A 23735-nucleotide genomic window follows, 5' to 3' on the forward strand; every position below is an offset into this window, starting at 1 on the left:
CCTCACTGTGCATGCCAGTCTTCTCTGAAATGTACCTCTATCTACCAAATAAATGGTCAAACTATGCCTTCTGATGTAGCCCAAGCTTTTATATTGCCGGTCGTTTGGGTCTGTGCTCAAGCAGGATCGCCTGGCAGTGGTGCACACACTGAGTACTGCAGTCAACGCCCAGGGCCATAACTTCTTCCCGATCAGTGAGCACCTAAACCAGAATTACGAATCGTAATTATTGATGAGACTAAAAAACGGAAAAGGAAAGTATCACTAGAGCTGTATAAACCAAAACAGTTCTCCAAGGCCAGCACCTGAGCAAAAGGCTCCACCGTCAGCTCAGGACTTGGCAGAGGAGTCTGCAGGTCCTGTTCTTCCCTCCTTCAGAGGAGGCTTCCAAGTAACATGACTATACTCTTTGCTGTTTCTTGGCTTTTAGAATCTGCACAACATCCTCCGGTCTGGCGAAGCTAACCCGCAGGCTGCCTGGTCATCCTGAGGCACGGACGCAAGACAACGGGGCATGCTCAAAGGTTTCCTGAGCCCTGCTATATTCATACTGGGGCAGGTACGACCTAAGAGTTCTGACCTTTCCTGGGACAAGGATGAGTTTAACATCTGTATTTGCTCAGCAAATACACGAAATTTGCAGACATGAAAACTGAAACAAGGCAAAATAGCTGAATTCCCTGGTTTTTACTTTTTTGACGTTGATTCCTCTTCAGTTGCTTCCTCTCTTAGCAAGGAAGCCCAAGTCCCTTGACACCCATCTATCTTGAGCTGGGTGACACCACCTGATGACACACGTCTGCTTAAAGCAGGCTTTTGCTCTTGGGACTCGCCTGGGATTACTGCTCAATCTTCTTTCTTGAAAAGCAGCCCGTCCTCGAAGGCAGCTGGGGCTGGACTGCTGGCTCGGCTGCCTGTGGCTCCAGCCCGTGAGGTTTTGCTGGCGGAGGCCCAGACGAGCAGGTAGCTGCTCCAGCGAGCTCATGCACGGCAGCACAGAAAGGCCAACAGCCCTGCCAGCAGCCAAAGCTCCTTATCTTCTGGGGACCTGCTGGGCTGATTCAGACATCTGCCCTTGATGCACATGCCACGAAAGCTGGAGTCCAGAGCACCAAATCCAACAGCTTTTCCTCTCTCCTAGGAGAGGTTTCACGGTTTTGGCCCAGCAGCTTCATCACGGTGGCTTTGGTCCACCACAAAATGGCCGTGCAAGAAGATACAAGCTGTGGTCAACAGCCCTTGCTCTCTATGATGCTGCAGAGGACCAGTGACCAGCTTGGTGCACGGCTGCGGCTCCACAAGCCCAGGGGACCCCCAGAGATCCTCCACCACCACCCCAACCACCCCAGCTCCTCCGCGGGAGCTGCACTCTCCTCCCCGGCAAAACCTGGCCAGCTCCTTGGCTCTGCTAATGACAGCAGCACGGCAGCCAGAGGCGAAACACAAATACCTGGAAGTGGGGAGATCCAACAATAAGCCGACAGCTATTTTGGAAGAAAATGTTGTTGAGCAGTGATTTATTCAAGAGATTCAGCAGTTCACCAACTTTGCAATGCTTTGGAGACGGTAAAAATGTAACAAGTGAGTCTCTTGCATGAATAAAAAATTACATTTTACATAAATTAAATATATAATTTGATTAAACATGTTTATGTCTTTGCAGTGACATTTAGAATAGGAAGTATTCATTTTCTGTTTTGAAAGGAAAAAACTCTTTCAAATGTAATTTGAAGCTGTCAAACCAATCTTCTTTACAGATCTTTTAAATGTCACATACCTTCGAAAGGGGATGGCAGATTCCTTTTAAATATGCAATTGCAAACAGTCCAAGCAAAATCAAGAATTTATTAAAATATGCTACTGACATTTATACTGATTAAGTATAGCCCTTTCCTCACTCCCTTTCGATAGACTCCCCTACGAAAGATGTGTCACAACAGCTCCTATTAACGCTGTGCTTGCTGTAATTCCCCAACACACAACCAGCCCTTCCCAACCAGCAACACCCAGCTGCAGGAGAACCTGCCTCTTGTTTTGTACGGGGACTAACATGGATTTGCGGTTGCTTTACATGAAGAATTGTACTTTTTGATGATTTCTTACCAGCAGGTTGAAATTTATAACCAAAAATATTAACTGCACTTACTTTAAATCAAGTGCAGCACTATACCTAATGGCTTTAAACAGAAGAATGTATTAATCATAAGCATAAAGAAAACCTACTGCAACTCATTTCAGACAACTTTACGTTAGCAACCTCTATGTTTTGTTTTATAATCACAGAACCTATCCGTAGATTATTCATTATTCCCACCAGTCAGAATGCATTTCTGGATTTCTTTTTTCCTTTCCCTTTTCTTTTAAGGAACAGAGAAGAGGGACAGAGGAAAACCCTCTCAGCTACCAGTGAATGGTCAAGTGCAGAAACTACAGCAGTTCCCATTCTCAGTTACTTCCCACCGACATACTGGACATTTTAGGGTAATTTTCATTTTTTTCAGAAGACAAAGAATTTGATTATTACTTCTCCTCCTCTGTCACCAGGCCAGTGAAGTGCATGGGCATAACTCTCATTAGCATTAATGGAAAACCCCACTGTAAATTCTCCCCCCGTGAAGCAACATTAAGAGTAAGGCCATCCTGAGCAAGCATACTCAAATTGGAAAATAAAATACACCTCCCATTTCTCACTACCACCACAGGGTAAATGTAATGAAGTGCAGGAGATTAAGCTACAATTCCTATATCAAATCTTCCTTGTACTCTATAATTACTCAGCACAACGTATACAACAGTTACTCCTTGATGATGAGAATTTGTTGAGCATTATTGAAAGACTTTATCCTAATGCTCTCAACTTTCTGGTGCATAACACAGCAAATTACAGCACGGCCATTGTAACATAAATCATGATCACCACCGACTCTGGCTTACTTAAAGCTTACACGCAGTATTTAAAAATCAGAAGATTACTAAAGGGACTCTCTAGTACTGCAGAAAGCATGTCAGCGCCAGGCAACAGGGACACAATGCAGCCCGCTGGCAGCACTCTCTGCTGATCATACCGCAGAAGGCATCCAGAGCAAGCTTGCCTGAAAATAGCCAAGACCACAATCAGCATTTTCTTGGTGGATTCATGCATGACATTGATCATCGCCCCATAAATGAACATAGTTAAGGACAGAGGAACTTTGCACTGGGTTTCCGCACCCAACCCCAACAACAACCCACCCAACCGCTTGCCCGTGACAAGCAACACTCTCCCCAGGTGATCATAAACGTGCCCATCCACCATGGAAAACACAAGCCAGTGGGTTCAGCTGGTGAGGGACAACCAAGTGACTGCCCCCATCTCTGACCCTTCCCTCCACCACCCATTGCAAAGAGCGTCCAAGATTTCTGGTGGTTCCCAAAGTTACCCGCTTTAGAAGCATAAATATCAATACATAATCCCTCCATGAACTGTCACTCTACATTTTATGGATCTACCAATACCTTCTGCTGATACAACACTGATGATCAGTGTCATGAGTGTCATTTATGTAAAACCAGTGAACATGTAATACAGCTGTAGTACAGCACATCGCTTTTGATGGGTTTCTCAAGTACACAAAGTAAGTCACTGTTCCACCCCTCCGAGCTCCTCCTATGGCTCCCCCAAATTACATCTCCTGCACGACTCACGACAGCTGGGCCACTGGAGGAGGGCCTGCCAGACATCCACCACACCGCTTGCACCCAGATAAACTCAACACCGCACGTGAAAGCTCATGTCTTCATTCAGCCTCTTTAAAGACATGGCAAGCAACACCTTCCAAAGTGAGGGCGCTCAGCACCTGACAGGACAGAGTCTTCTCTACTCTGTCCCAAGGTCCAAATCATTTTTCCAGCTCCCACAAAGACAGTGAATCTTTTGGCTAGCAGGGACATTGTTATTCACATTCCTTGCACCTGGGAAGTGCTCCTTGATCAAGACTCTTTTGCAGTGAGGGGACAGCAAGGAACCTGCCTTTTGCCTCTGCTTCTCTGCTTACCCAGTTGCTTTTATACACAGCAGCACACAAATGCAGGAGCAACCCAACACGTGAGATGTAAATGGGACCATCTCAGCTTTGACTGTTTCCACCCCTCTGATTTGCGGAGTCCACTCCCACCAATCCCTTCTGCCTGCAGCACCAGGGAGCACAAGACTTAAGCTTTCTTAATGTTTAAATCAACTTCAGTCAGTCCACAGGTTTGGTCCATAGAAATGAGTGATCTGGACTTCAGACAGGACTCCTTTCCTTTTCTGTCTTTCCAAAGAAAGAGTGAAGGAACCAAGCACCGAACACTTTATATGCAGTGTTTGCAAGCGGGCCTCTCCCCTGAGGAGAATACCTTCAAACCCTGAAGGTTATACTCATGAAATGAAGCCTTGGGAGATGTCAGTGGGCTGCTTTCTGGCTGGCTTTTTTTTTCCCCAGCCACTGCCAACATCAGGACACCTGGAAAAGGTAGGAAATCGGCCCGACAGGCCTCCCAAAAGCACAGAGTCTGATCCATGTCCGAGCTATTCTGAAATACAATTTTGGAACACCTCACCAGCTGGTGTAAATCAGCATCACTACAGCAGCGCAGCAGAGAGCAGAGCCTGGCCCCCGCTGCCGCTCCGAGGCGCGGGAGCAACCCTGATTTCCTCTGACAGAATCGGCGCACTCATCACTGACGTCTTCCAGAGCCAGAGCAGGAGGTTTGCCTTTATTTCCACTTTACTGCATCCTGCTGACCCAGGACACGACGTGGAAATGCCGAGTATGGAGTGACAAGATTTAACAGTCAAGTGATAAACGCGTGCCTGGTGCTAAGAGGCTGCTTCTGGAAGGCAGGTATTTAGCGACTCCGCTCTGTTGCGTGAGCAACCCAGGCAGACAGATACATCTCAGGAGGCCAGCCCGCAGAAGGGCCATACCAACCTCATGTCCTCTACGACAGCAGCAGATTGGCTTCTCAGTTAAGTTTCCACACGCGAGCTTTCCAATGACGGCTACAAAGTCCCTTCCACAGGAGTCAGTCCTGTCCAAAGATGCCCTCACCTCCAAGCAGGCCCTTCACTTCTGGTTTCCCAGCTCGTGCCCAGCAGACCTGCCTCCGTCTCCATCTGCCACCCTGCCACCACGCTAAATAGCGCCAGCAGCTCCCATTGTTAGATGTCCAGCAGAGACACCATTTCTCTGTCCTGGATCATGCTGTTTGCTTGATTTGTGGAAGCAAGAATAGGAGAAGCAGCCATGGAAGGAACGTTACATGAAGATACGTACGGAAAAATTATAGAAACATAACACAAACGCCATACAGAGCGTGTGAGGACGTAAGCATTTCTCCTGCCATAACATAATTAACGCAAAACACCCTGGGATCATGTTCTTTTTCCAATGCAACGCATGCATTATTTTTGTTGATCCGTCTGGTTGGGTTTTTGAAAGCCATCGTTTCCTGCATTCCACAACAGAAACTTTACACCCACAAAACCTGGTACCATTTCTTTTTATTCTTCCTGTCTTTATTCTATTTATTTATTCAGCTATCCAATGTGAAAGGCCATAAATCGCACTGCTACTTAAGTCACAGGGGGAATTCCTTTAAACATAAGTAAAAACTCATAAATAACTTCCTGCAGTCAACAGTGCATTCATTTTCTTCTCTGCTTTCAGACTAATCTTCCAGCTAACAAATCAAATCAAGTACCAAAATGTAATTATTCCATTGTGATAATAATCTCCTTATACTCAGAGCATACCTCGGCTTTTTTCCTCTCAAATTAAAATTAGCAGAGAGGCTTGAGCCGACGGGAGGGAGAGGAGGAAAGGTTATGAGGCATTGATAAACCCAAGGTATGACAAGGAAACTCTTCAACTCGACCAACGTCCTGCATCTTGAGCAGAGGCACGGTAGTGGTTGGTGGGAAAAAAAAAACCAATGCCAAATCCAATTTAGACTCACTTAATATTAGTGGGATTCATGATACGGTTTTCAAGGCGATGAAGTGCATGATCTCAAAACAAGATGACTGTAATACCAGGGCAGTTCCCCCAAACATGCTGGAAGCAATGCAGCTGTAAAGAAAGCTGTGACAAAGTCAAGAAATGCTTCGCAAAATGCACCCACCCAGGACATATGGGACGAACATTTATTTTACCCTCTCTGAAATTTGCTGCTTGTGTCCTGTAATCAGCCCTCTTTGCTTCCAAACACTGCCTGCTTGCTGCGCGCAAGGACGGAGCTCGGTGGTCATACCCACCGATGCAGGCACGTCGGGGACGAGCAAGGTAAATGCCCCGGAGAAATGAACCCACACACAGACACGGACTTGCCGTGTTACATCGCTCCATACCACCGGATTGCAAAGTGGCGGCCAGCGTCAACAGCAGGGCCAGAAGCATCAGGCTAAAAATAAACCTACAGAAATAAACTTGCCACGGCTGCCAGCCTCCTGAAGAACCAAATGCACAGGACTTGAGGGGAAAAAACCCAACCCCGCAGCCATCAATTTGCATTCGGCACTTAGTACTGCACAGCACAGCAAAGGGACGGTGTCAGAAGCAAAAAGGTAAGAGACTCACTGCCGGCACCAGAGACCAGGCACGGAATCACAGTGGGCAAGCAGTAATCAGCCCGAGAGCATCCTCATCCTCCCCAGAGCGCAGCTGGGGAGGGCAGAAGCTGGCACATCCCACACAGGAAGGTGATGCTGCCAGTCAGGGTCCAGGGAAATGGAGACGGAGGGCAGCTGGTGACCCTATTCTACACCACACTTATTTTAAGGTTGTTTTTTTTATTTTATTTTACTGTTCTGTTTTGTCATCTTCAAACTAAGCTCTCATCACCAGCTTTTCCATGCAAACACCTTCTGTAAGTCTTTGAAAGCGTGCAGATTTGTAACACTGAAACAATAAACCATGCCAGGCACACTCAGACATTAACATTTAAAACATTGGCAGTTCAGACGACCAACATTTTATTTTGAAGGCTGCAGGTGCATAAGCCCTGTGTGTCAAATGGAGCTCAGGCTCACACGCCTCCCGCGGCGCTGCCTCTTGGCAGCCCTGTGCCTCACAAATGCAGCCACACCTCAAAAGCAAACACCTGGTTAGCTTGGATTCCTTCTTAACCCGACTTACGGGACTGTTTTTATATTAGAGAGTTCACCAAAGGACATCACAACTATCTGAAAGCTTTTTTTTTAAAAAAAAAAAAAAATCTAGGAAAGATGCACATCATGGGAGACTGCGCTCTGGGCTGCTTAAACCCTTAAAATAAAAGGGTTTAAACGCTGATGTATCATTCAGTGAGAACCACCATCAGATCATTAAACTGCTGAGAAGTTTCTTCCCCATGCAACATCATATGTGCCACGACTTGAGGAACCGCCGCTTCCCAACGCAAGCTGCAGCCGTGCGCTGGCGTGGGGAGGCAGGAGGCAAGCCCGGCACAGCAGCCAGGTCCCGGCGCCAGACGCGTCCCTCAGCTCACGGCGAGGCAGGGACGGCCGCCAGGCCACCAGCCACAACATTAGAAAAGTCTCCTGCAGCGCCTTCCTCCCAGCAGACCTTATCCGGAGTTTTCTGAGGGCTATTTTTTTACTTTGATATAAGTTGGACACATTTAAAATGAGATCTGCCTAATTCTGCATGATAGAAAAGGATTTTTAAAGTAGCGCTGTGTGTTACTGATAAAACCATATATTTAGTGATTTATTGGAAAAAAACAAACCAGAAAAGATCCTGTATGAGCAGAGGCTCCCACAGCTGATGGGGAGCCAGAGCCACGGAGCTCCTCTCCCCCTGTTCTGGACAGACAGCATGGTCTTGGCCAGCTCATTCAACCCACCTCTGCTCTGCAAAATGTTTTGAAATCCTCAAATAAAGACCTCATAGTATAATAACAAGATCTTGTATCACTTCTATCAGCAACTTAAACTCCCTAACACTCACCTTGCGCTGAGTTTACATTAGGAAAGAGAATTAACCAGAGATTGAACTGATACCGTGCCTGTTCAGCAAATAACAGTACTTTGGTAACTTCCTTATGACTTTGCAAAGTTCCCTGTAATTCCCAGCAAGCCCAGCCTGGCCATGCGCTGGAAACCTGGCGTTTCTGGGTACGCTCCCAAGCACGTTATTTGAGGTACTCAGGTCTTGGCTTGCAGCACAGCATCACTCACCCGACACAACGTCAGGTATGGGCCGCCTATCCCACCACCCACACCTCCAGGGCAGTAAGGCTGCTTTCCCTCAGGGATAAGGAAATGACCGTTTCAGTGAGAGCTCTGCACAAACCCTCGAAGCAGGTCTAGCTGCTGAAGGTATCCAAGATACCAAAGAGTGGTCGTTGAAATTACAGGCAAACATCAATTTGTTAGCAAAATGCTGACAACTCATGCTCCCCCTGCTGTGGGTCCTCTCGCTCTCAAAGAAGGTGAAGAAATGAAAGTCATGAATTGCTGGGAGAGGGTTAGTTTGCAGGTTTTTAATCACAAATAAGGTTCAGCGTGGTCCCACGCCATCGGGAGGTGGGCTGCCACAGGGGGTGTGGGGTGAAAAGACGACTGCCCTGACACCGGCAAAAGAAAAACTGTTTGAAAACAGCCAAAAACCAGCCTGAGCCCGGCTCACGTTTCCAGGCGCCCTTTTCTAACACACCAGCCAAACTGGACAACAAGACATACCAGGGCAGCAGGGGCTGCAGCAGTGGCTGGGAGCTGTGGGGCAGCCGCCCTGGGCTTTGGGGGTACACGGCCCCGACCTGGGGGTGCCTGCCCGGCTGCTACCCACACCTTTTACCGCGGGGCATCGCGCAGGGCAGGGTGACGGGGCAGGAGCTCGGACAGAGAGCAGGACTGCCTGAGCACCTCAGCTTCATGTGGCACACGGCTATCCCGGGAAGCAACATATTTTTTTACACATTTTTCTCCCCTATCTGCTATTTTCCAGTCCAAAAAAGCGCTACAGGACACAGAGCATCGTTAATGCATACTGCAACCTAAACACAGCAGGAAATTTTAAAATTTCAGCTGCATACACAAAACCCTATAACACATGTATATTTTATTTGATTTACTGCGATACTTTTCTTCCATCTCTTGAAAGTAATTTTTCTCTAAAGCGTAACTGCTTAATTGGCAAGTGTACAAAATATAATTACAGTGCATACAAGTTACGATATTGCTTATGGGAATATCACTGTTGATGCATTCTGTTTTATTTTGTGTTTAATCTCTATTAAGAGATCTGTATGAAAATAGCTAGGTACTCTTCATTTTATAAACATGACATGTCATTCAGTCGTTTCTCCGCCTAACCAAAGCAATTGAAAGACAACAGAAAATTCCTGGGCTAGCCTAACATGTCAAAGTTAATAAAATTCTTATGTTTTCCTCTGAAGAAAGTGCCATGTGCAGGACACTAAAAAAAATCACCAACCTCTCGAGGCTTAGGTTTGTCGCATCCATTACACTACCAGAGCGATGTAAGGACATGGTGCATAGGAATACATCGCTTTTAATGATGACTTTAGGGGGTTTTGTCACATTGCCCACAAGGACCTTTGCAGTCGCATCTTTTATAGTGGAAGGATAAAGAAGCAACGCAGAGACACGGATGCCTAGTGCCAACGCGGCGAGCGGTGCCCGGTACTCAGCAGCAGAAAAACTCTCCTCCTTTGTGCCCCCGGCTCTCCCCAGCCAGGCTAATGCAATTCCCATTGCATCCACAATTCCCGCTAAATCCACATCCCACCACGCCAGCCCCACCCCAGCCCCCGAGTAACGCCCCCGTTCTGCGAGCATTTACACACGAGTAACGTTACGCGCGGGAGCAGACGTGCGGTCTGGAAAGGGTCTCGCTGGTCTGACAGCTAACTACTATGGGCATGTTTTAACTGCCTTAAAGGTTTATTTCATTTGCTCGAGTAATGAGATTAATACGATGTTTGTTTGTTTAAGCTAAATCATACAAAACCAAACATCTAAATATCCTTAATTCACAGCATTAGCCCAAGCTGTGTTGCCACGTCAGCCTGTCTCACTGTCCCGCTTTTAATTGTGCTAACAAATTCCCATTTTGCTCCAGTTTTGTTCCCTGAGGTCAACCAGCACACACAGACCTTGAGTGGCCAAATAAACCATTAGACATGGCCACGCGCTGCCTACCGCTTTCATGCGCTGTTCTCTTTGCAAGTAGGCTTCTAGACCTAAAAAGCCATTCTATACCCAGCAGGTATGAATCTATGTATGTGTATATACACACACAGAGGGGATCTGAAACAACACTCCTGCCATGACAGCTTCTGCGTACTCAAGCACAACACGGACCGGGGCCCGGTGATCCCAAAAACCTCATCCATGAATGATGGATGAGCTCAACAGACCCACCTGAAAACTCACCTAAAAGCAGAGGAAGTCTGCAAACACCCAGCTGTACATTCTCATTTCAAAATAAAAACCAATTTGCGCACAAATGCATTGGTTCTGTTTCAAGCATGACACAAGCAACATATAGTTAATTTTTAAATCTGGGTTTGATCTGTTCTGATCAGTTTGCACTCCTGTCCGTGTTCTTCTGCTCAGAAGTTTCCCACCAGGGCTGCAGTTATTTCTCAGGGCAACCAAGAGCTGACTTGGAGTTTGAATAAATTCTGCACCATTAGATAAAGCACACGACTATCAAAAAAAAGAGTAATCCTTCCTCATTTCCTTCCTGCACCTAAGTTAATTTACATCTGACGCAGGCATTAGCCATAACACATGCTAACATGGTCCCTGCGAACTTCTTACTTAGTGCTAAGTACCTGGTGTTGACACTGGAGGTAACTCACTCCGGTGATGGACACAAGGAATTTTTTAGGGAAATGGTGGGAAATGAAGAACCTGCGATCTTCCCTGAGCACTAAGGGTCACATCCAGCAATCTCCACCTTCAGATACAAGTCTCCTCTCTGCAAGTCATCCTCTTAAAGAAAATCTGCAATGCCTGTGCTTGGGATCTGCAAATACCTGGACGTTCTCATTTAAACGATGGGCTTTCATGGATTTTGTGCCCAGAAGAGACCACTGTGATTTTCCAGCCCAACACACTGCACACTAACTTACCTAAATTAAGCTCTGCTTGAACATCGTTCATTCCAACAAACATACATCCCTGAATTTGGCACTTCCAAAGGTGGAGAAAGCACCAGCACCTTCAGCAGCCTCTTCCACTGCCAGCAGTGCCGAAACCGCGGACCCCAACTCCGGCCTTTCCGGGGCTTCATCTTCCAGCTATCAGGTCTTGTTAAAACACTGCCTGCTAGACCCAAGAGCTCTTTATTATGCAATTTATTTTCCCCACGACAATGCTAATTGCCTTAATCAATCTGCTTTCCAACACTCTCCCAGATAACTCCAGCAGATGGAGGTCCTGGACCTTTCCTCTACATCCCTTCCCGACTCCTCCGGCATTCCCGCAGCCCTCTGCAGACGCTCCTTGACAGGCACCAAGGACTCGGCGGCTGCCCTGTCCCTCCTCCAGCCTGGCAGCCACCTGCCAGCGCAGGCAAGGAGCACACAAGACCTTTGGCCACAATATCATATTAGCGGCACTCACTCATGACTCCTTGCTCCTCTGTAACGACATCATTTCTCCAGACAGCGTCCTGGAGGTATGGCCTGCGTTGTTTCCCCTTACATAGAGAAATTTACAGTTGGCCATCTGAGAAATATTACCTGCTTGTATCCAAGCAATACAAATTGCTTCTACCAGCGGTCACTCCTTTTCATTATTTACCACTCTCCCAATCGTAGTGACATTTCAAGCTTTAGCAACGGTGACTCTCTGCCTTATCACGGGTTGCTCACGAACACGTTAAGCAGCATTACAGACAAAAACGAGTGCTCAAGAGAGGCTGCTAGAAATAGATGTTTGGAAATTATTTCTGATTTTACAACTGTATTTTAAGAACTGACACTGCTGGGTCTCAGCCAGTCACTCTTCTGCACATCCCCAGCCAAAACAGCAGTGTTGTACCAAGCTGCATTTCTTGCTTAGTTTTAAGTAAATAAAAATCCCCCGTTAGCTCAACAAATCCCATTGACAAGCTCTTTAAATGAAAAAAGAAAAGTTAGTTCTGCAGTATGTGCTGACCCCAAACTGGTGCTGATGGAGACTGAGCGCATCACCACCCTTCCCTCCTTCATTAAGTCAGCCCCCTACCCCTCGAATCCTTTGCCCAGGACTCATGTGAAGCTGAGGGGCCTGTCTTACTCAGCCTGGCCCGACTACAGCTTTTCTATACTAATAGAACATCAGCACTGCTACGATTTGCGGGGAATTCTCCAGTATTTCAAGACTCAGTTAAAAACAGGCATTACTGGCTCAGTTCACTCCTGTAAACCTCTTCAGTGAGAGACACCAGGACTGACGTACTAAAGTCTGACTAAAGCAGCTGCTGTTTAACATTCACTTCTACCACAATCATAACAGGGTCTAAACATATCATTGCTTTTCCCCCCCTAAAAAAGTGTGATACTTTGTCTTTCCTATTAACTTCACCTAGTAACCTAGTTTTATTTCTAACATTTTACAGAAACTGTTTCTTGTTCTCATCACTGCCAGCCACAGCTTCTTTCTGCATCCCTTTGCTTCCTTCCCCAAGCTCTGATTTCTGATCTCTGCTATCAGTTCCCCTCTCGGGCACTCAGCTGTGCAACACTGTCCGTACCATAAGAGCTGTGCACCCCATTTCAGCACCCAGCACCTGCAACAGCCCGGAGCACGGGCTGGGAGGGCGACGGCTGAAGGTGCGCAGGCAAGCAGAGACCAACTTGGCCAGATTCTTCCTTCCAATACATCATTCAACTAGATCTTTTTCAGAAACAACCACAACAAAAATCACAGGCCATGACTTCACTGCCTGGGGCTAAACAAGAGTAAGATTTCGTACTCCAAGCAAAGCTGGAACTTGTATTTAGTGAAGTTGGGGAACCTCCAAGAAAGCACAAATTCAAGAAATATGTCAAACTTTTGGCTAGACTAAAGTAAAATTGCACTTTGTCTCCCCAAATCTGTCTATGCTGCTTCTGTCTAATACTCACAACTTTTGTTGCCCAGATGCAGAGATACAGATATAAGCTTTCTGCTCTTCAAACACTGCAGATGGGAAAAATAAGTCATCCTGGTGCTTCACCAAGGAGTAATACTGCAGCATATAAAAAAAAAATCCTGTTTCCTTCTAGGAACGGAGAATAGGTAGAAAAGGCATTTCATCTGAGAAACACAGCTGTTATTAGCAAAGGGCAAAAGCTGAAGTTACCACAGGTATTACAGTACTAAACTTCTGGATACCCTAATCCTAGGCTCGAATGTTGCACCGTACCACTTTTGTATGGAAAGAGGTACCAGTTCAGGCAAGCGGCAAATATAAAACCTACTTGTGCTTGTGCTGCGGGATCATGAAAGCTGATGAAAAGGTATTTTTATCAATATATTGAACTGAATTTAATTTCATCCCCAACTAAAATCTTGAGCTTTACTGTGATTAAGTGTGACATCTACTATTTAGCCAAATTACTTTGCTTACATTGCTGATTTCTTCCAACATCCCCTCATGCAGAACCTGGTTTTCAGCATAAAAATAATAAAAAAGTCTACACTTTCTGACAGCTCTACAGGTACCATTATTATCTCTTGTATTTGGCCTTGCACATTTTTAAAGCGGAATTTACAGGGTTTTCTCTCCAGCTAACACAAATAAAGGCCACTCGCCCCACACACACATACCATCGTAAACCAAAGGGGTACGCTGATAAAAGCAAGGAGGAGAGTTGACGAGGAAAGCCAAGATGCAGTTATTCAAAAGGGGCCTGCAGAAGGCCAATTTTTAATTAAAAAATTTATCTGGAACATAAACTATGAGCTTCTCACACCCAGAGAATTCCAAGTGCATCACCCGTAGAGGAATAAGACGGCCACGGAGACCTCACGCCTTGGGAAGCCTTAGGCAGGTACATACACGGACATAAGCACAGATGCTTGGGATGCAGAAAAGATGCAGGAAAGCCAGGAGATCCCCTCGATGGCAGCGCTGCCCCCGTGCTCACACCGGTGGGCACAAGTGGGGCCAAAAGGGAACTGTTGAGCGAGAGGGCAGGGGCCGTGTCGTGGCAGCTTGCCCTAAACCGGAATATCCATACAGGCAGGCTGAGGACCTGCAGAGCTCATTGCACCCCACGGCACGCCACCCGCCGTCTGTGCAGGAGCCAGCCCTCTGATTAATTGTCAGTATTATTTTCTGCACTAATAACAACGTTATCGGCTCCGTGAGCGCATCGGCTGCGCCGGAACTAATGGACTTCCATCTCCTCCTTCTGTCTTCTTCGGGGCCGATCCTGCAACCATACAGAGACAACTCACACACCCATTGCTCCTCCCAAAGCCCACCGGCATCTCAAAGGTGGGAACACAGTCCCAGCCAGGATCACCTACACCTTGCAGAGCCATACATTACAGTTACTACAATAACAACCAACAGCCAGGCTAGCTTTGGAGTATTCTACAATTCTGTGCCAACCTCCTCATCACAGAAGGTACTCTTTTTCCAAAGTGAACGGGTCGCTAGAAAAAATGACAGGCAGCATCCATTCCATATCTGTTATATTTAGCAACAGAGAATCCATCTGCATTATTCCTGGTCTCATTAAAGACTTGGCTCCTTGTAAATATTATGTCTCTAATCCACACATTCCCCCTCCGCGCTGTGCTTCAGGGGTCTATTTAAGTAATAATTGGTATGCGTTGTCGCAAAGAAATAGTGGCTGAGTGTTTGACAACACTATACAAGTTAACGTACACGGGAGCAACTGTGGCGGTCCTCGTGTGAAAAATCACTTCGGCGAGGTTCCTACCAGCATCTCTGAAAAAAACTCACAGCCAAGGTACCCCGCACTTTTGAAGCCTGGGTCCGAAGAAGGGTGTGATTTGGTCAACCTTCATTCGGCCGCCGTGGTGGCAAAGGACCTTCCTCATCTCACACTACTCTGACTGCTGGCGGGGATTAGGGAGAGCACCTGGGGAAGCAAAGCCAAAAATTCAGCAGCCAAGCAGGTTGCTTTAACCGCATAAAACCTAATTCTGGCGGGAGGGACAGGCAGAAGCCCAGAAGTAAGCAGGGCAGTTACTTGCAGCAAGACCACTGGCTTCCATAAGCTTAAAGCATACATGAAATTACTGCCAGATAAGGTTGGAGGAGCAAGTCATTAATAATTAAAACCTATTACTGGTGTATTCAAGTAACTTGGGGTTTATTTGCATTTTACAGTAAAGTCCCAGAACAGATGGGACTTTACGGACGCCTATCAAGATGCCTAACTCGATCCACACAGAAGACCCCGTATTTGAAAAACAAGGCTGAATTATCCAAAACGACTCTGTAATGCAAGTGCATGCAGCTCCCGCCAGCTGTGGAGCTGGGGGACCCTGAAAGGCGACGGCATCCCGGGCTCCGTCCTCCCCCAGCACAACCGCCGAGCAGAGACGAGGCCCCGCATCCCTCCCCCAGAGCAGGCTCCTCTCCTGGCTGGGATTTCATAAATATCCCAGAAGTTGGCAACCCCACAACACAGCAGCACCGTTGACCTCCGTGAGGGGTCGACGGGTCCATCGAAGCCGATGCTAACAATGCCGAGCCCTCCCCACGGCTGCCGCAGGGGTCTGGCAGCGGCTGTATGCCCATCCCCCAGGAGCCACAAGCATCTCCCCGCAGACAACAGGCACGTGCAACACCTGAAAACGTGACACTAACAGGACTGGGGGCAGTGACATGCACACTGCTATGGGGTACATGCATCAAAGCGCCACGGCTTTGATGTTTGGGGGTAAACACCAGTGCTGTTCCTCGCCATGCTTCTCCTCATGCAGAACACACAGTTGCAGACCTCAGACGAGCTGAAGCAAACTCTGACCCACCAGCATGGACCTTCAAGACGTGCAGATGCAAACCTCTCCATCAGGCCACTCTGGTTCCACCACATGTTCTTCCCCCTCCAACTACTCCAGCTGTGTTTTTTTTAATAATCCCATGGAAGTTACAAATTATATAACCCAGGCACTAAGAAATCATTACAGAGCAAAAAAACCCACCACCAGCTTTGCCAGCAGGACCACCGAGATCTTCCCACGGACCACCACCACGCTCCCCCCTCACCACACCTAGTACGACAAACCCAACCGACCAAAGCGAACACCAAAGCCCACGCCGCAGGGATTACCTCGCTGTCTCAACATGGAAAGTTCCAAGTAGGGCATCAAGTCTAGGTGTGACTGGAGCAAATTTGGGACTCAGGCCCCTCTTCTCTCAAAGATAAACGTGACAAAATGGGATTTCTGCTTCTCAACAGCGCAGTACCTCTTTTCCGAACAAGACGTCTTCATCATTCTCTTTGCAATCTCACCACCACGTTTCCCGAACGCGACACCCTGCCAGCATTACGACCTCAGAGGGGAGAAACAAAACGTAATTTAAAGACTCCAGGTGTTTATTCCTGTGAAAACAATTCCTGGTACTTAAGAAATCATCAGGGCTCAGGGTGCAAGAAAGGGGGGTGCCCACTCATAAAGTCTCGGAGGTTGTTGTAGAACTAAATCAATAACAACTGTTTCTTCTGTGCTCTGTTACCAAAAACTCCTGCTGACTTCACAGAAAACGCTACCTGGTGCCTTCCTGGGACTCTGCCAAAGGTCCCGGTCTCCTCACCACGATGGGGCTGAGCAGGAGGAGACATGCACGGCATAATGGGAAGGTTTGGTTTCCACGCCCTTGCTGGGGCAAACGACGGTCACGGCATTTTTCATCCTTTCACCTAAAACTTACCTTTATTTTATTTCCTCTGGCAAAGGAGAAGGAACAAAATAAACCAAAACCACCTGAACCACAGGAACGTGGGAGAAGGAATGAGAGTGGACCCAGGCGCCCGCGGATGTGCCAAAGCACAATTTGGAATCTTTCAGCGTCGCGGACGGCGGTGGAGAAAACACCAGTTCCCAGCTAAAGCGTTCGTGTCGTCCCAGTTGAGAGCGAAACCAGCGGTGACTTGCCAAAACCTCTCCTCCAAAGTTCCAGTGTCCCCTGCGAGAGGGGACCCCAACAACCACCCCACAGGGTCCCTACCTGCCCGTGAGCCCCGACGCCATTCGTCCTGCCGGAGCCTATAATCTAAACACCCTTAGCGCATGAATAATTTTCATTTTAAGAGTTAAGTGGGCTGTGCAGTGGAAATAAAAGATATTTCAGGGCTTTATCCTTCTTACGACAAAATTGTAATTCCTATTGGAGGTGGAGAACAAGTACAAAAATTACAAAGATCCGCATCGCATACCCTTACTCTCTGTTATACGCAACCCCTAAGAGCTAGGGGGCTGGCTCCGGGTGCTGTTCTCAAGCTCTATGGAGTAACCAAACATACAAAGAGGTGATTTTATTGCACGGGGGGCAGGGCAGCTGCAAAGAGATCGGGGGGGAGGGACACTGCTGGGGGCGAGGAGTCCCTGTACTCTGAAAAACCCCGAATTTCTAGGGCAGGTGTAATCACCCCAGTTAGAAGAGCTCCTCACCAGCAGCTCCGCTCTCCGCTTCTTTTAACTTACTACAGCTACAACATCAAGCAAAGAAAGGAATACTTGCTAGATCTTATGCGAGGAGTAAATATGACACCTATCAGGTTTTATGAGACAGCATCATCCACCAGATTTTAACAAAACACATGCAAATTGCCAGCGCTGTGTTCAGAGAAGCTCTTCCATTTTTTCCGCTTAAACGCGAAGCCACTTTCAGTTCCCACAGCTAGTGAAAGGCACCAAAAAACCAGTGCAAATTAACCTACCTCTTCCAACAGGTCGGACAAACCTAGATTCAGGGTGGGGGTTTTTTTCATTACAGTACATATTCTTACCAGAGCCAGCTGAACTGAAGAAGTTTTATTTGAACTGCAGCCAGCCTGATGGATAAATCAACTTTCCTGGCTAAAGGTTTCAGTGTGCTGCTTCCAGCTCGTGCCTGGGACCTCATACTTCGAGGCTCATGTTTTCCCTGATACAAGGGATATTATCGCTGGACCCCAGTGACAAGTGTCTGTACTGAGATGACAGCATTAGAGACGACGGTCTGCGCTACAGTTTTTGCTGCGGGGAAATTCCTTTGAACGGTTTGCATCTGGGAAAAGCACGAGTGGAAAAGGGCACAACTTTGCCCTCAAAAAGTGGGCTGGGATGAGAGGAGCTGGCAGCAAACAGGGCGCTGGGGCTGCAGCTCCGCGGGGCACCGCACTCCGGAGCCGCCTGGTCCGGCCAAACCTCGGGGATCCCAAACGGGCTGGGCTCAGGAAGAAAACTACCATAAAGCCAGGGGAAGCTGACCACAAGAAAACACCATCGACAGTCTGTACGCTCTAAAGTCGACAATAAAACTCTGGTCCGAAGAAGCACCTCAGCCCAAAATTCCAGGGAAAAAATGAAAAGTCAAACGCTCCTGTGACCCACATTTTGAAACCCAGAAGCAGCTCACCGCTCCGACTCAGCTACCCATCCAGTTGGAGAAATAACTACTTCTGACTTCGAAATTGGGAAGATGCTTTGATTGACCACGGCTGTGAGAGCCCGATCAAGTGAGGAACCACCCGCAGCCCCCAGATGCACCCGGGTTTGCTAACGATGAAAGCAAAGCCCTGTCCCCGCTCCCTGCTAATGACTAACAGGTGGGTTTCCCAAACGTGTCCAAAAATGAAAAGCTCCTTTCTAAAAATACCGTCCTGCATTCGCAACACCAGACTTTCCAGAAAAATACTTGACGATAGCTGACGTTTCCCAAACAATCGCTTTTATAGGAACTTCAGGCTGCCCCAGCAGCAGGAAAGTTTTGCAAGGCAAAGAATACAAATCTTTGTTTAAGATTCAAGCCCCGTGGACGAACCCATTCCCTCGGCCAGCTCCGGAGCTCACGCACAAATCAGCTTTATGGTAATAACAGATTACAGAACACATCGCCACAAATAATTTTTTTTTTTTTTACTACAGGATGTGTAATTGAAATGTCTGCAACTCAACAATCACCTCTGAATTCATAAATACCTCATAGTATTCTGAACACACTCTCCTATAATGAGACCGTCTTCAATTTTCCTTGGTAAAGAGACCTTTAAAGAATGCTAAAGCAGGTCGGCGCCCTTATGCACTGATGGAAACAGGAACAAAAGCATTTTGTCACCAGGCATCTCGTCTATCATTATTTTCTTCACTCTGCTTAAACAAACTGAAAAGTCCTCGCCTTTTCTTTTTTCCTCTCCCCCCCCCCCCCCCCCGAAATATCCGCAATAACTGCAATTTCATTCCCGTCGGTAAGCCACCATCTGTATGAAAACAACGGTCCATTATACCTAACCGTCACCGGCGATCATTTTTCCGGCTTCACTAATGTTTTTTAAAACACGGGATTAAAATGTCATACCATCCCTCACGTTCTAGGGAGCCGTGTGTGTATCCCTCTCCTCCGGTCACGGTATACTTAATCAAGTGTGAATGATTAAAGTACTTCAATTAGAGCTACGTACATTCATTGCAGGCAATTCAAAGGCAGCGCAGAAGTGCAGCTGAAAGAAGAAATTACTTCTACTACTTTGAGATCTCCATCTCCCACTTCCCTCCTCCCAAGCCCGGCCAGGCAGAGCCGTGGGACACGGCAAAGTCCCAAGCCCTAAGCCCCGGCCAGGATTTACCTTAGGGGCAGCTCCCCCGGCAGGACAAAAGGCTGTTCTTTCCCCTCAGCAAGTCCAGCAAGTTGGGGAGAGGGTCCTACATTTATTTTTTTTTTTTGGGGGGGGGATGTTTGTGTGTGAAAAGAACAACGCGTAAATCTGCGCACCCGCGCAGCTCCTCCGCTTTTGCTGTCCAAGATTAGCTGGGGAGGGTTTAAAATTTCCAAGTCGGAGGGGGGGGATATAATAGGATAAATAAATATTGGGGAGATTCAGTATTTTGAGCTCTGCGGGGTGTGGGGGCTCCGGCGGGGAGGAGGGAGGCGCGGCCCCCGTATCGCCCTGCTCGCCCGGGCACCCCGCTCCTCCGCGGGTTGAGCCCGGAGAGTTGCCAAGTGCCTGATGGGCGAGTGCGGTTTTTCAACCGAAATAAAATACTATTTCTAAAAATTTTAAATTTTTAACATTTTAATTTAAACACTAAAAAAAAAAATTTAAAAATACAATATTTAAATTTTTTTTTTTACATAAAACAACTCACCCACCCACGCGCACACACACCCCAAAAACCCCGACCCAACCGGCGGAGCGCGGCCGCCGGTTCCGCGGCCCCCGGAGCCCGCACCGCGCTGCGCGGGGGGGGGGGGCGCGGAGCCGGCGGCCGCTCCGCACCGCGGGGTTCCCCCTTTCCCAAACTTTCCAGCCGCCGCCGCCCCGCTAATCCACCGGCAGATGTTGTCGGCGGCGCTCGGCACTAAGTAAACAATGCGGGGCCCGGCACAACAAAAGATTTCCCCCCTTCGCCCCCGCCGCTGCGCGCCCGCCCGCCACCCGCGCAACTTGCGCCGCCGCCTCCCGCCGCCATCGAAGCCCCCCTCATCCGAGCCTCCTTTTTTTTTTTTTTTTTTTTTTATCCCTCCTCCTCCATCCCCGCCGCCGGCTCGCCCGGGGACATCCAAGCAAAGATGTCCTCGCTTCCCTTGTCCTTCCCTCCGCGCAGCCCCGCCGCCGCCGCCGCCGCCCCCTTACCTGCTCCCGGCCGCCGCGTCCCGGCCGCCGCCGGCCCCGCACCGCGCCTCAGCGCCGCATCCCTGCCCGCAGCCGCCGGGCTCTGCCTGCCGGAGAGCCACCTTAAAACCGCCACCCGCTCGCACACCGCGCACACACACACACACACACACACAAAAAAAAAAAAAAAAAAAAAAAAGAAAAAAAACCCCAACTTAATCCTCCCCCCCCGCCGCTCTCCTGCTCCGCCCGCCGCCGCGCCGGGAGCGGACGGGGGCAGCGGAGCCCCGCCGCGGCGCCCAGCAGCAGCGCGGAGGATGCTAATTGCAACTTGGGGGAGGGCCGATGGCTTTGCTTCCCCCCCCTTTTTTTTTCTTTTTTTTCCTTTTTCTCTCTTTTCCCCCTCTTTCCCCCCCTTTTTTACCCCTCTCTTTTTTTCCCTTTTGCTTTTTATTTCCTTTTTTTTTTCTTTTTTTTTTTTCCCTTTCTGCTTTTAAGCCCGAGAAGGGGGAAACTGCCCGGGCGGCGCTGGGCGGAGCGGCCTCTCCCCCTGCCTCTCCCCCTGCCCGCGCCGGGGAGCGCAGGCACAGCCAGGGGCTCGCACTGCCTTTTTTTTTTTTTTTTTTTTTTCTTTCCCCTTCTCCCCCCCTTTTTTCTTTTTTTCTCTCTCTTTTTTTTTTTTTTTTTTTTTTTTGGGCAATAGGCGGGGTCTCTCCTTGCAAACCAATGACACAAACCCACATGGACCAGCCTCGCCCCCTATAGATACACTTCACTACAAATAGGCTCTCTCGGGGGATTAGTGGATCAGCTAAAGTACAAACAGACGCGGCGAGGAAGGGGCGGGGGGGGCAGCGGGAGGCGCCGGGGGGACCCGGGGGGGGACACCCGGGCCACCGCCCCCGGCCACCCGCGGGAGGGGCTCCGCGGGGCGCCGCGCCTGTTGCGCTCGGCGGGGCCCGGGGGGAGACGGGGACGGCGGCAGGGGCCGCCTTTGTTCGGCCACCCGAGCCCAACGCCCCCGTGGGGCTTCCGGGACCCCCCGGGACTTCCCCCCAGGCAAGGGGGGGACCGCTGCCGGGGTTCTGGGGGGTACCCACACGGCCACCCTGTATCGGGGGGGGCACCCATTGCAGCCCCCAGGATCGGGCGCAGGAGTCCAGCCTGCACCCCCGTGCCCCTTTGTATCGCCGCGTCCCTCCGCTCGACACCGCAATTACTATATCATACAATGCAGTTATTATATCATACTCTTCCTCACCCCGCACGCCACGACTCGGGTTTGAAATTGATGTTGCGAGGCCGGGGAATAAAGGCCACCAGGCGTGCCGAGCCCGCGCTGTTGACATCTTAAAAGACGGAGGGGCTGACGTGTCCGTCCCCGCCGAGCGCCCGATTTGATGTGACTATCGTATAATCACGCCGGGGCGTTGGGCTGAATGTGAGATAACGAGAGCGCGCTCCGACGCGCGTTTATTTGTATTTGTATTCCGCATTACCCCCATAGATTTGGGAATTAATGTTTTGACAGACGTTCTTCATCTGCTTATCGCAAGAGTGTGGGCAGGTGGTGATCCCATCTTTTTGTTGTATAATCATCGAGCCTTCTGCATTACATATATCCTGTGCTTCTCAATCAGCCTGCAAAAAAGCACATTCCTTTTCTAGTCAAATAAAACCCTTGAACCAGATCAATTGGCCATCAAAATTAATAAGCGAGCTTCAGGTTTTGTAGGCGAAATCCCACAGTGAAAAGCCTAAAGATCTTGATTCTCAGAAGCGCGTTTTAGATCCTCGCTGGATGTTGACACCGTGTCCATCATTTGTCCTCCAGGCACCTGCTGCCAGGAGCTGCCACCTCTGTCCCACAGAAGTTGAAGCCTCGCGAAGACTCAGCTGCCCTGGGCTTCCCCGTGGTGTAGGTGCTGGGACGGCCACGGCCGCGACCACCCCGTGATACCCAGCCCCTGCCTGACGTGGGGTGCTGCCAGGCGCCTCCAAGCTGATTTTAATAAAATTTAGCAGCATTCAGCTGGAAAACGCATCTAATTCCACACTCTTCCCTTTGGCAAAAGGCCCTCCGAAGAGGAAACCCTGCCGGCACGCAGGAAACCTCACCGTGAAAATCACGGTCTTTGTATTATCAGGAGTTCTTAGACTTTCATCATGAGCAACGCTGCTAACTGTCAAAAATACCATGGGCGGCTCCTTAGCATGTGGAACTTGGGCCGCAGTGAATGACAATTTGCACCAACGGAGGACTTGCCCGTGGCATTTCAGCGGTGATTTTTTGAAACCACAACAACCATCGCCCTTTGCTTCAGCCAATTTACTGTGTTAAACATTACATATGCAACGTGTGGGGGCGCGGGACAGGAAAACACTAATCGCTTCTAATAAATAATGTAGATACAGACAAAGTAAGTGACATACGTTGAGGCCAAAGACACAAATTATTACCAGAGCAATTAGATTACAGGTTGCAAAGGAGAAGGCTCCGAAGCAAACGCCTTCGAGTTTAGCAGGGGGCAATCCTCTGGCATGTGGATTTTTCTTCAAACTCTTTGGATTGCGATCGAACATTCATCAAGTGTGAAATAGCCTTTGTAATTAGATGCTAGGAAAGAAGATACACGGTAGGTTCAGTGGGGGGCCTGAAACGACAGGTTTTTAACTTCCAATTGTGGCTTTTAAAACTCCCATTCAGCTGCTGCCCAACCTTAAAGGACCTTAAATGCCTCCGGTATCTCACTGGTTTGTGCAAAATTCAGCACGTGCTTGGTGTGGGGTGTTGGGGCTTCCCAGAGCTCGGGAGCGGCAGTTTTGGGACGAGGGAAAGACAGAAGAGCTGGAGGAAGAAGGGTGGTCCTGCTGCCCGGGCAGGCACGGGGCAGACCTCTCTTCTGGCCTCTTTCCTCTGGATTATTTCTGTATTTTATCCACTTTCTGGACAGCTGTTGCAGGCACTAGGCTGT

The 23735-nt window shown here is 48.7% G+C and overlaps 1 protein-coding gene across 2 annotated transcripts in view; it reads right to left on the bottom strand.

The window, feature by feature from the left end:
* Nucleotides 1-21157, bottom strand: part of CTBP2 (C-terminal binding protein 2) — a 145112-nt gene extending 123955 nt beyond the window's left edge. For both annotated transcript variants that reach the window (XM_064464362.1, XM_064464363.1), the window contains exon 1: nucleotides 20782-21157. The gene's annotated coding sequence lies outside the window, so the exon portion shown is untranslated. The remainder of the gene's footprint in view (nucleotides 1-20781) is intronic.
* Between the last annotated feature and the right edge of the window lie 2578 nt (nucleotides 21158-23735).

The sequence above is a fragment of the Phalacrocorax carbo genome, chromosome 12 (assembly GCF_963921805.1).
Source record: "Phalacrocorax carbo chromosome 12, bPhaCar2.1, whole genome shotgun sequence".
Lineage (NCBI taxonomy): Eukaryota > Metazoa > Chordata > Aves > Suliformes > Phalacrocoracidae > Phalacrocorax > Phalacrocorax carbo.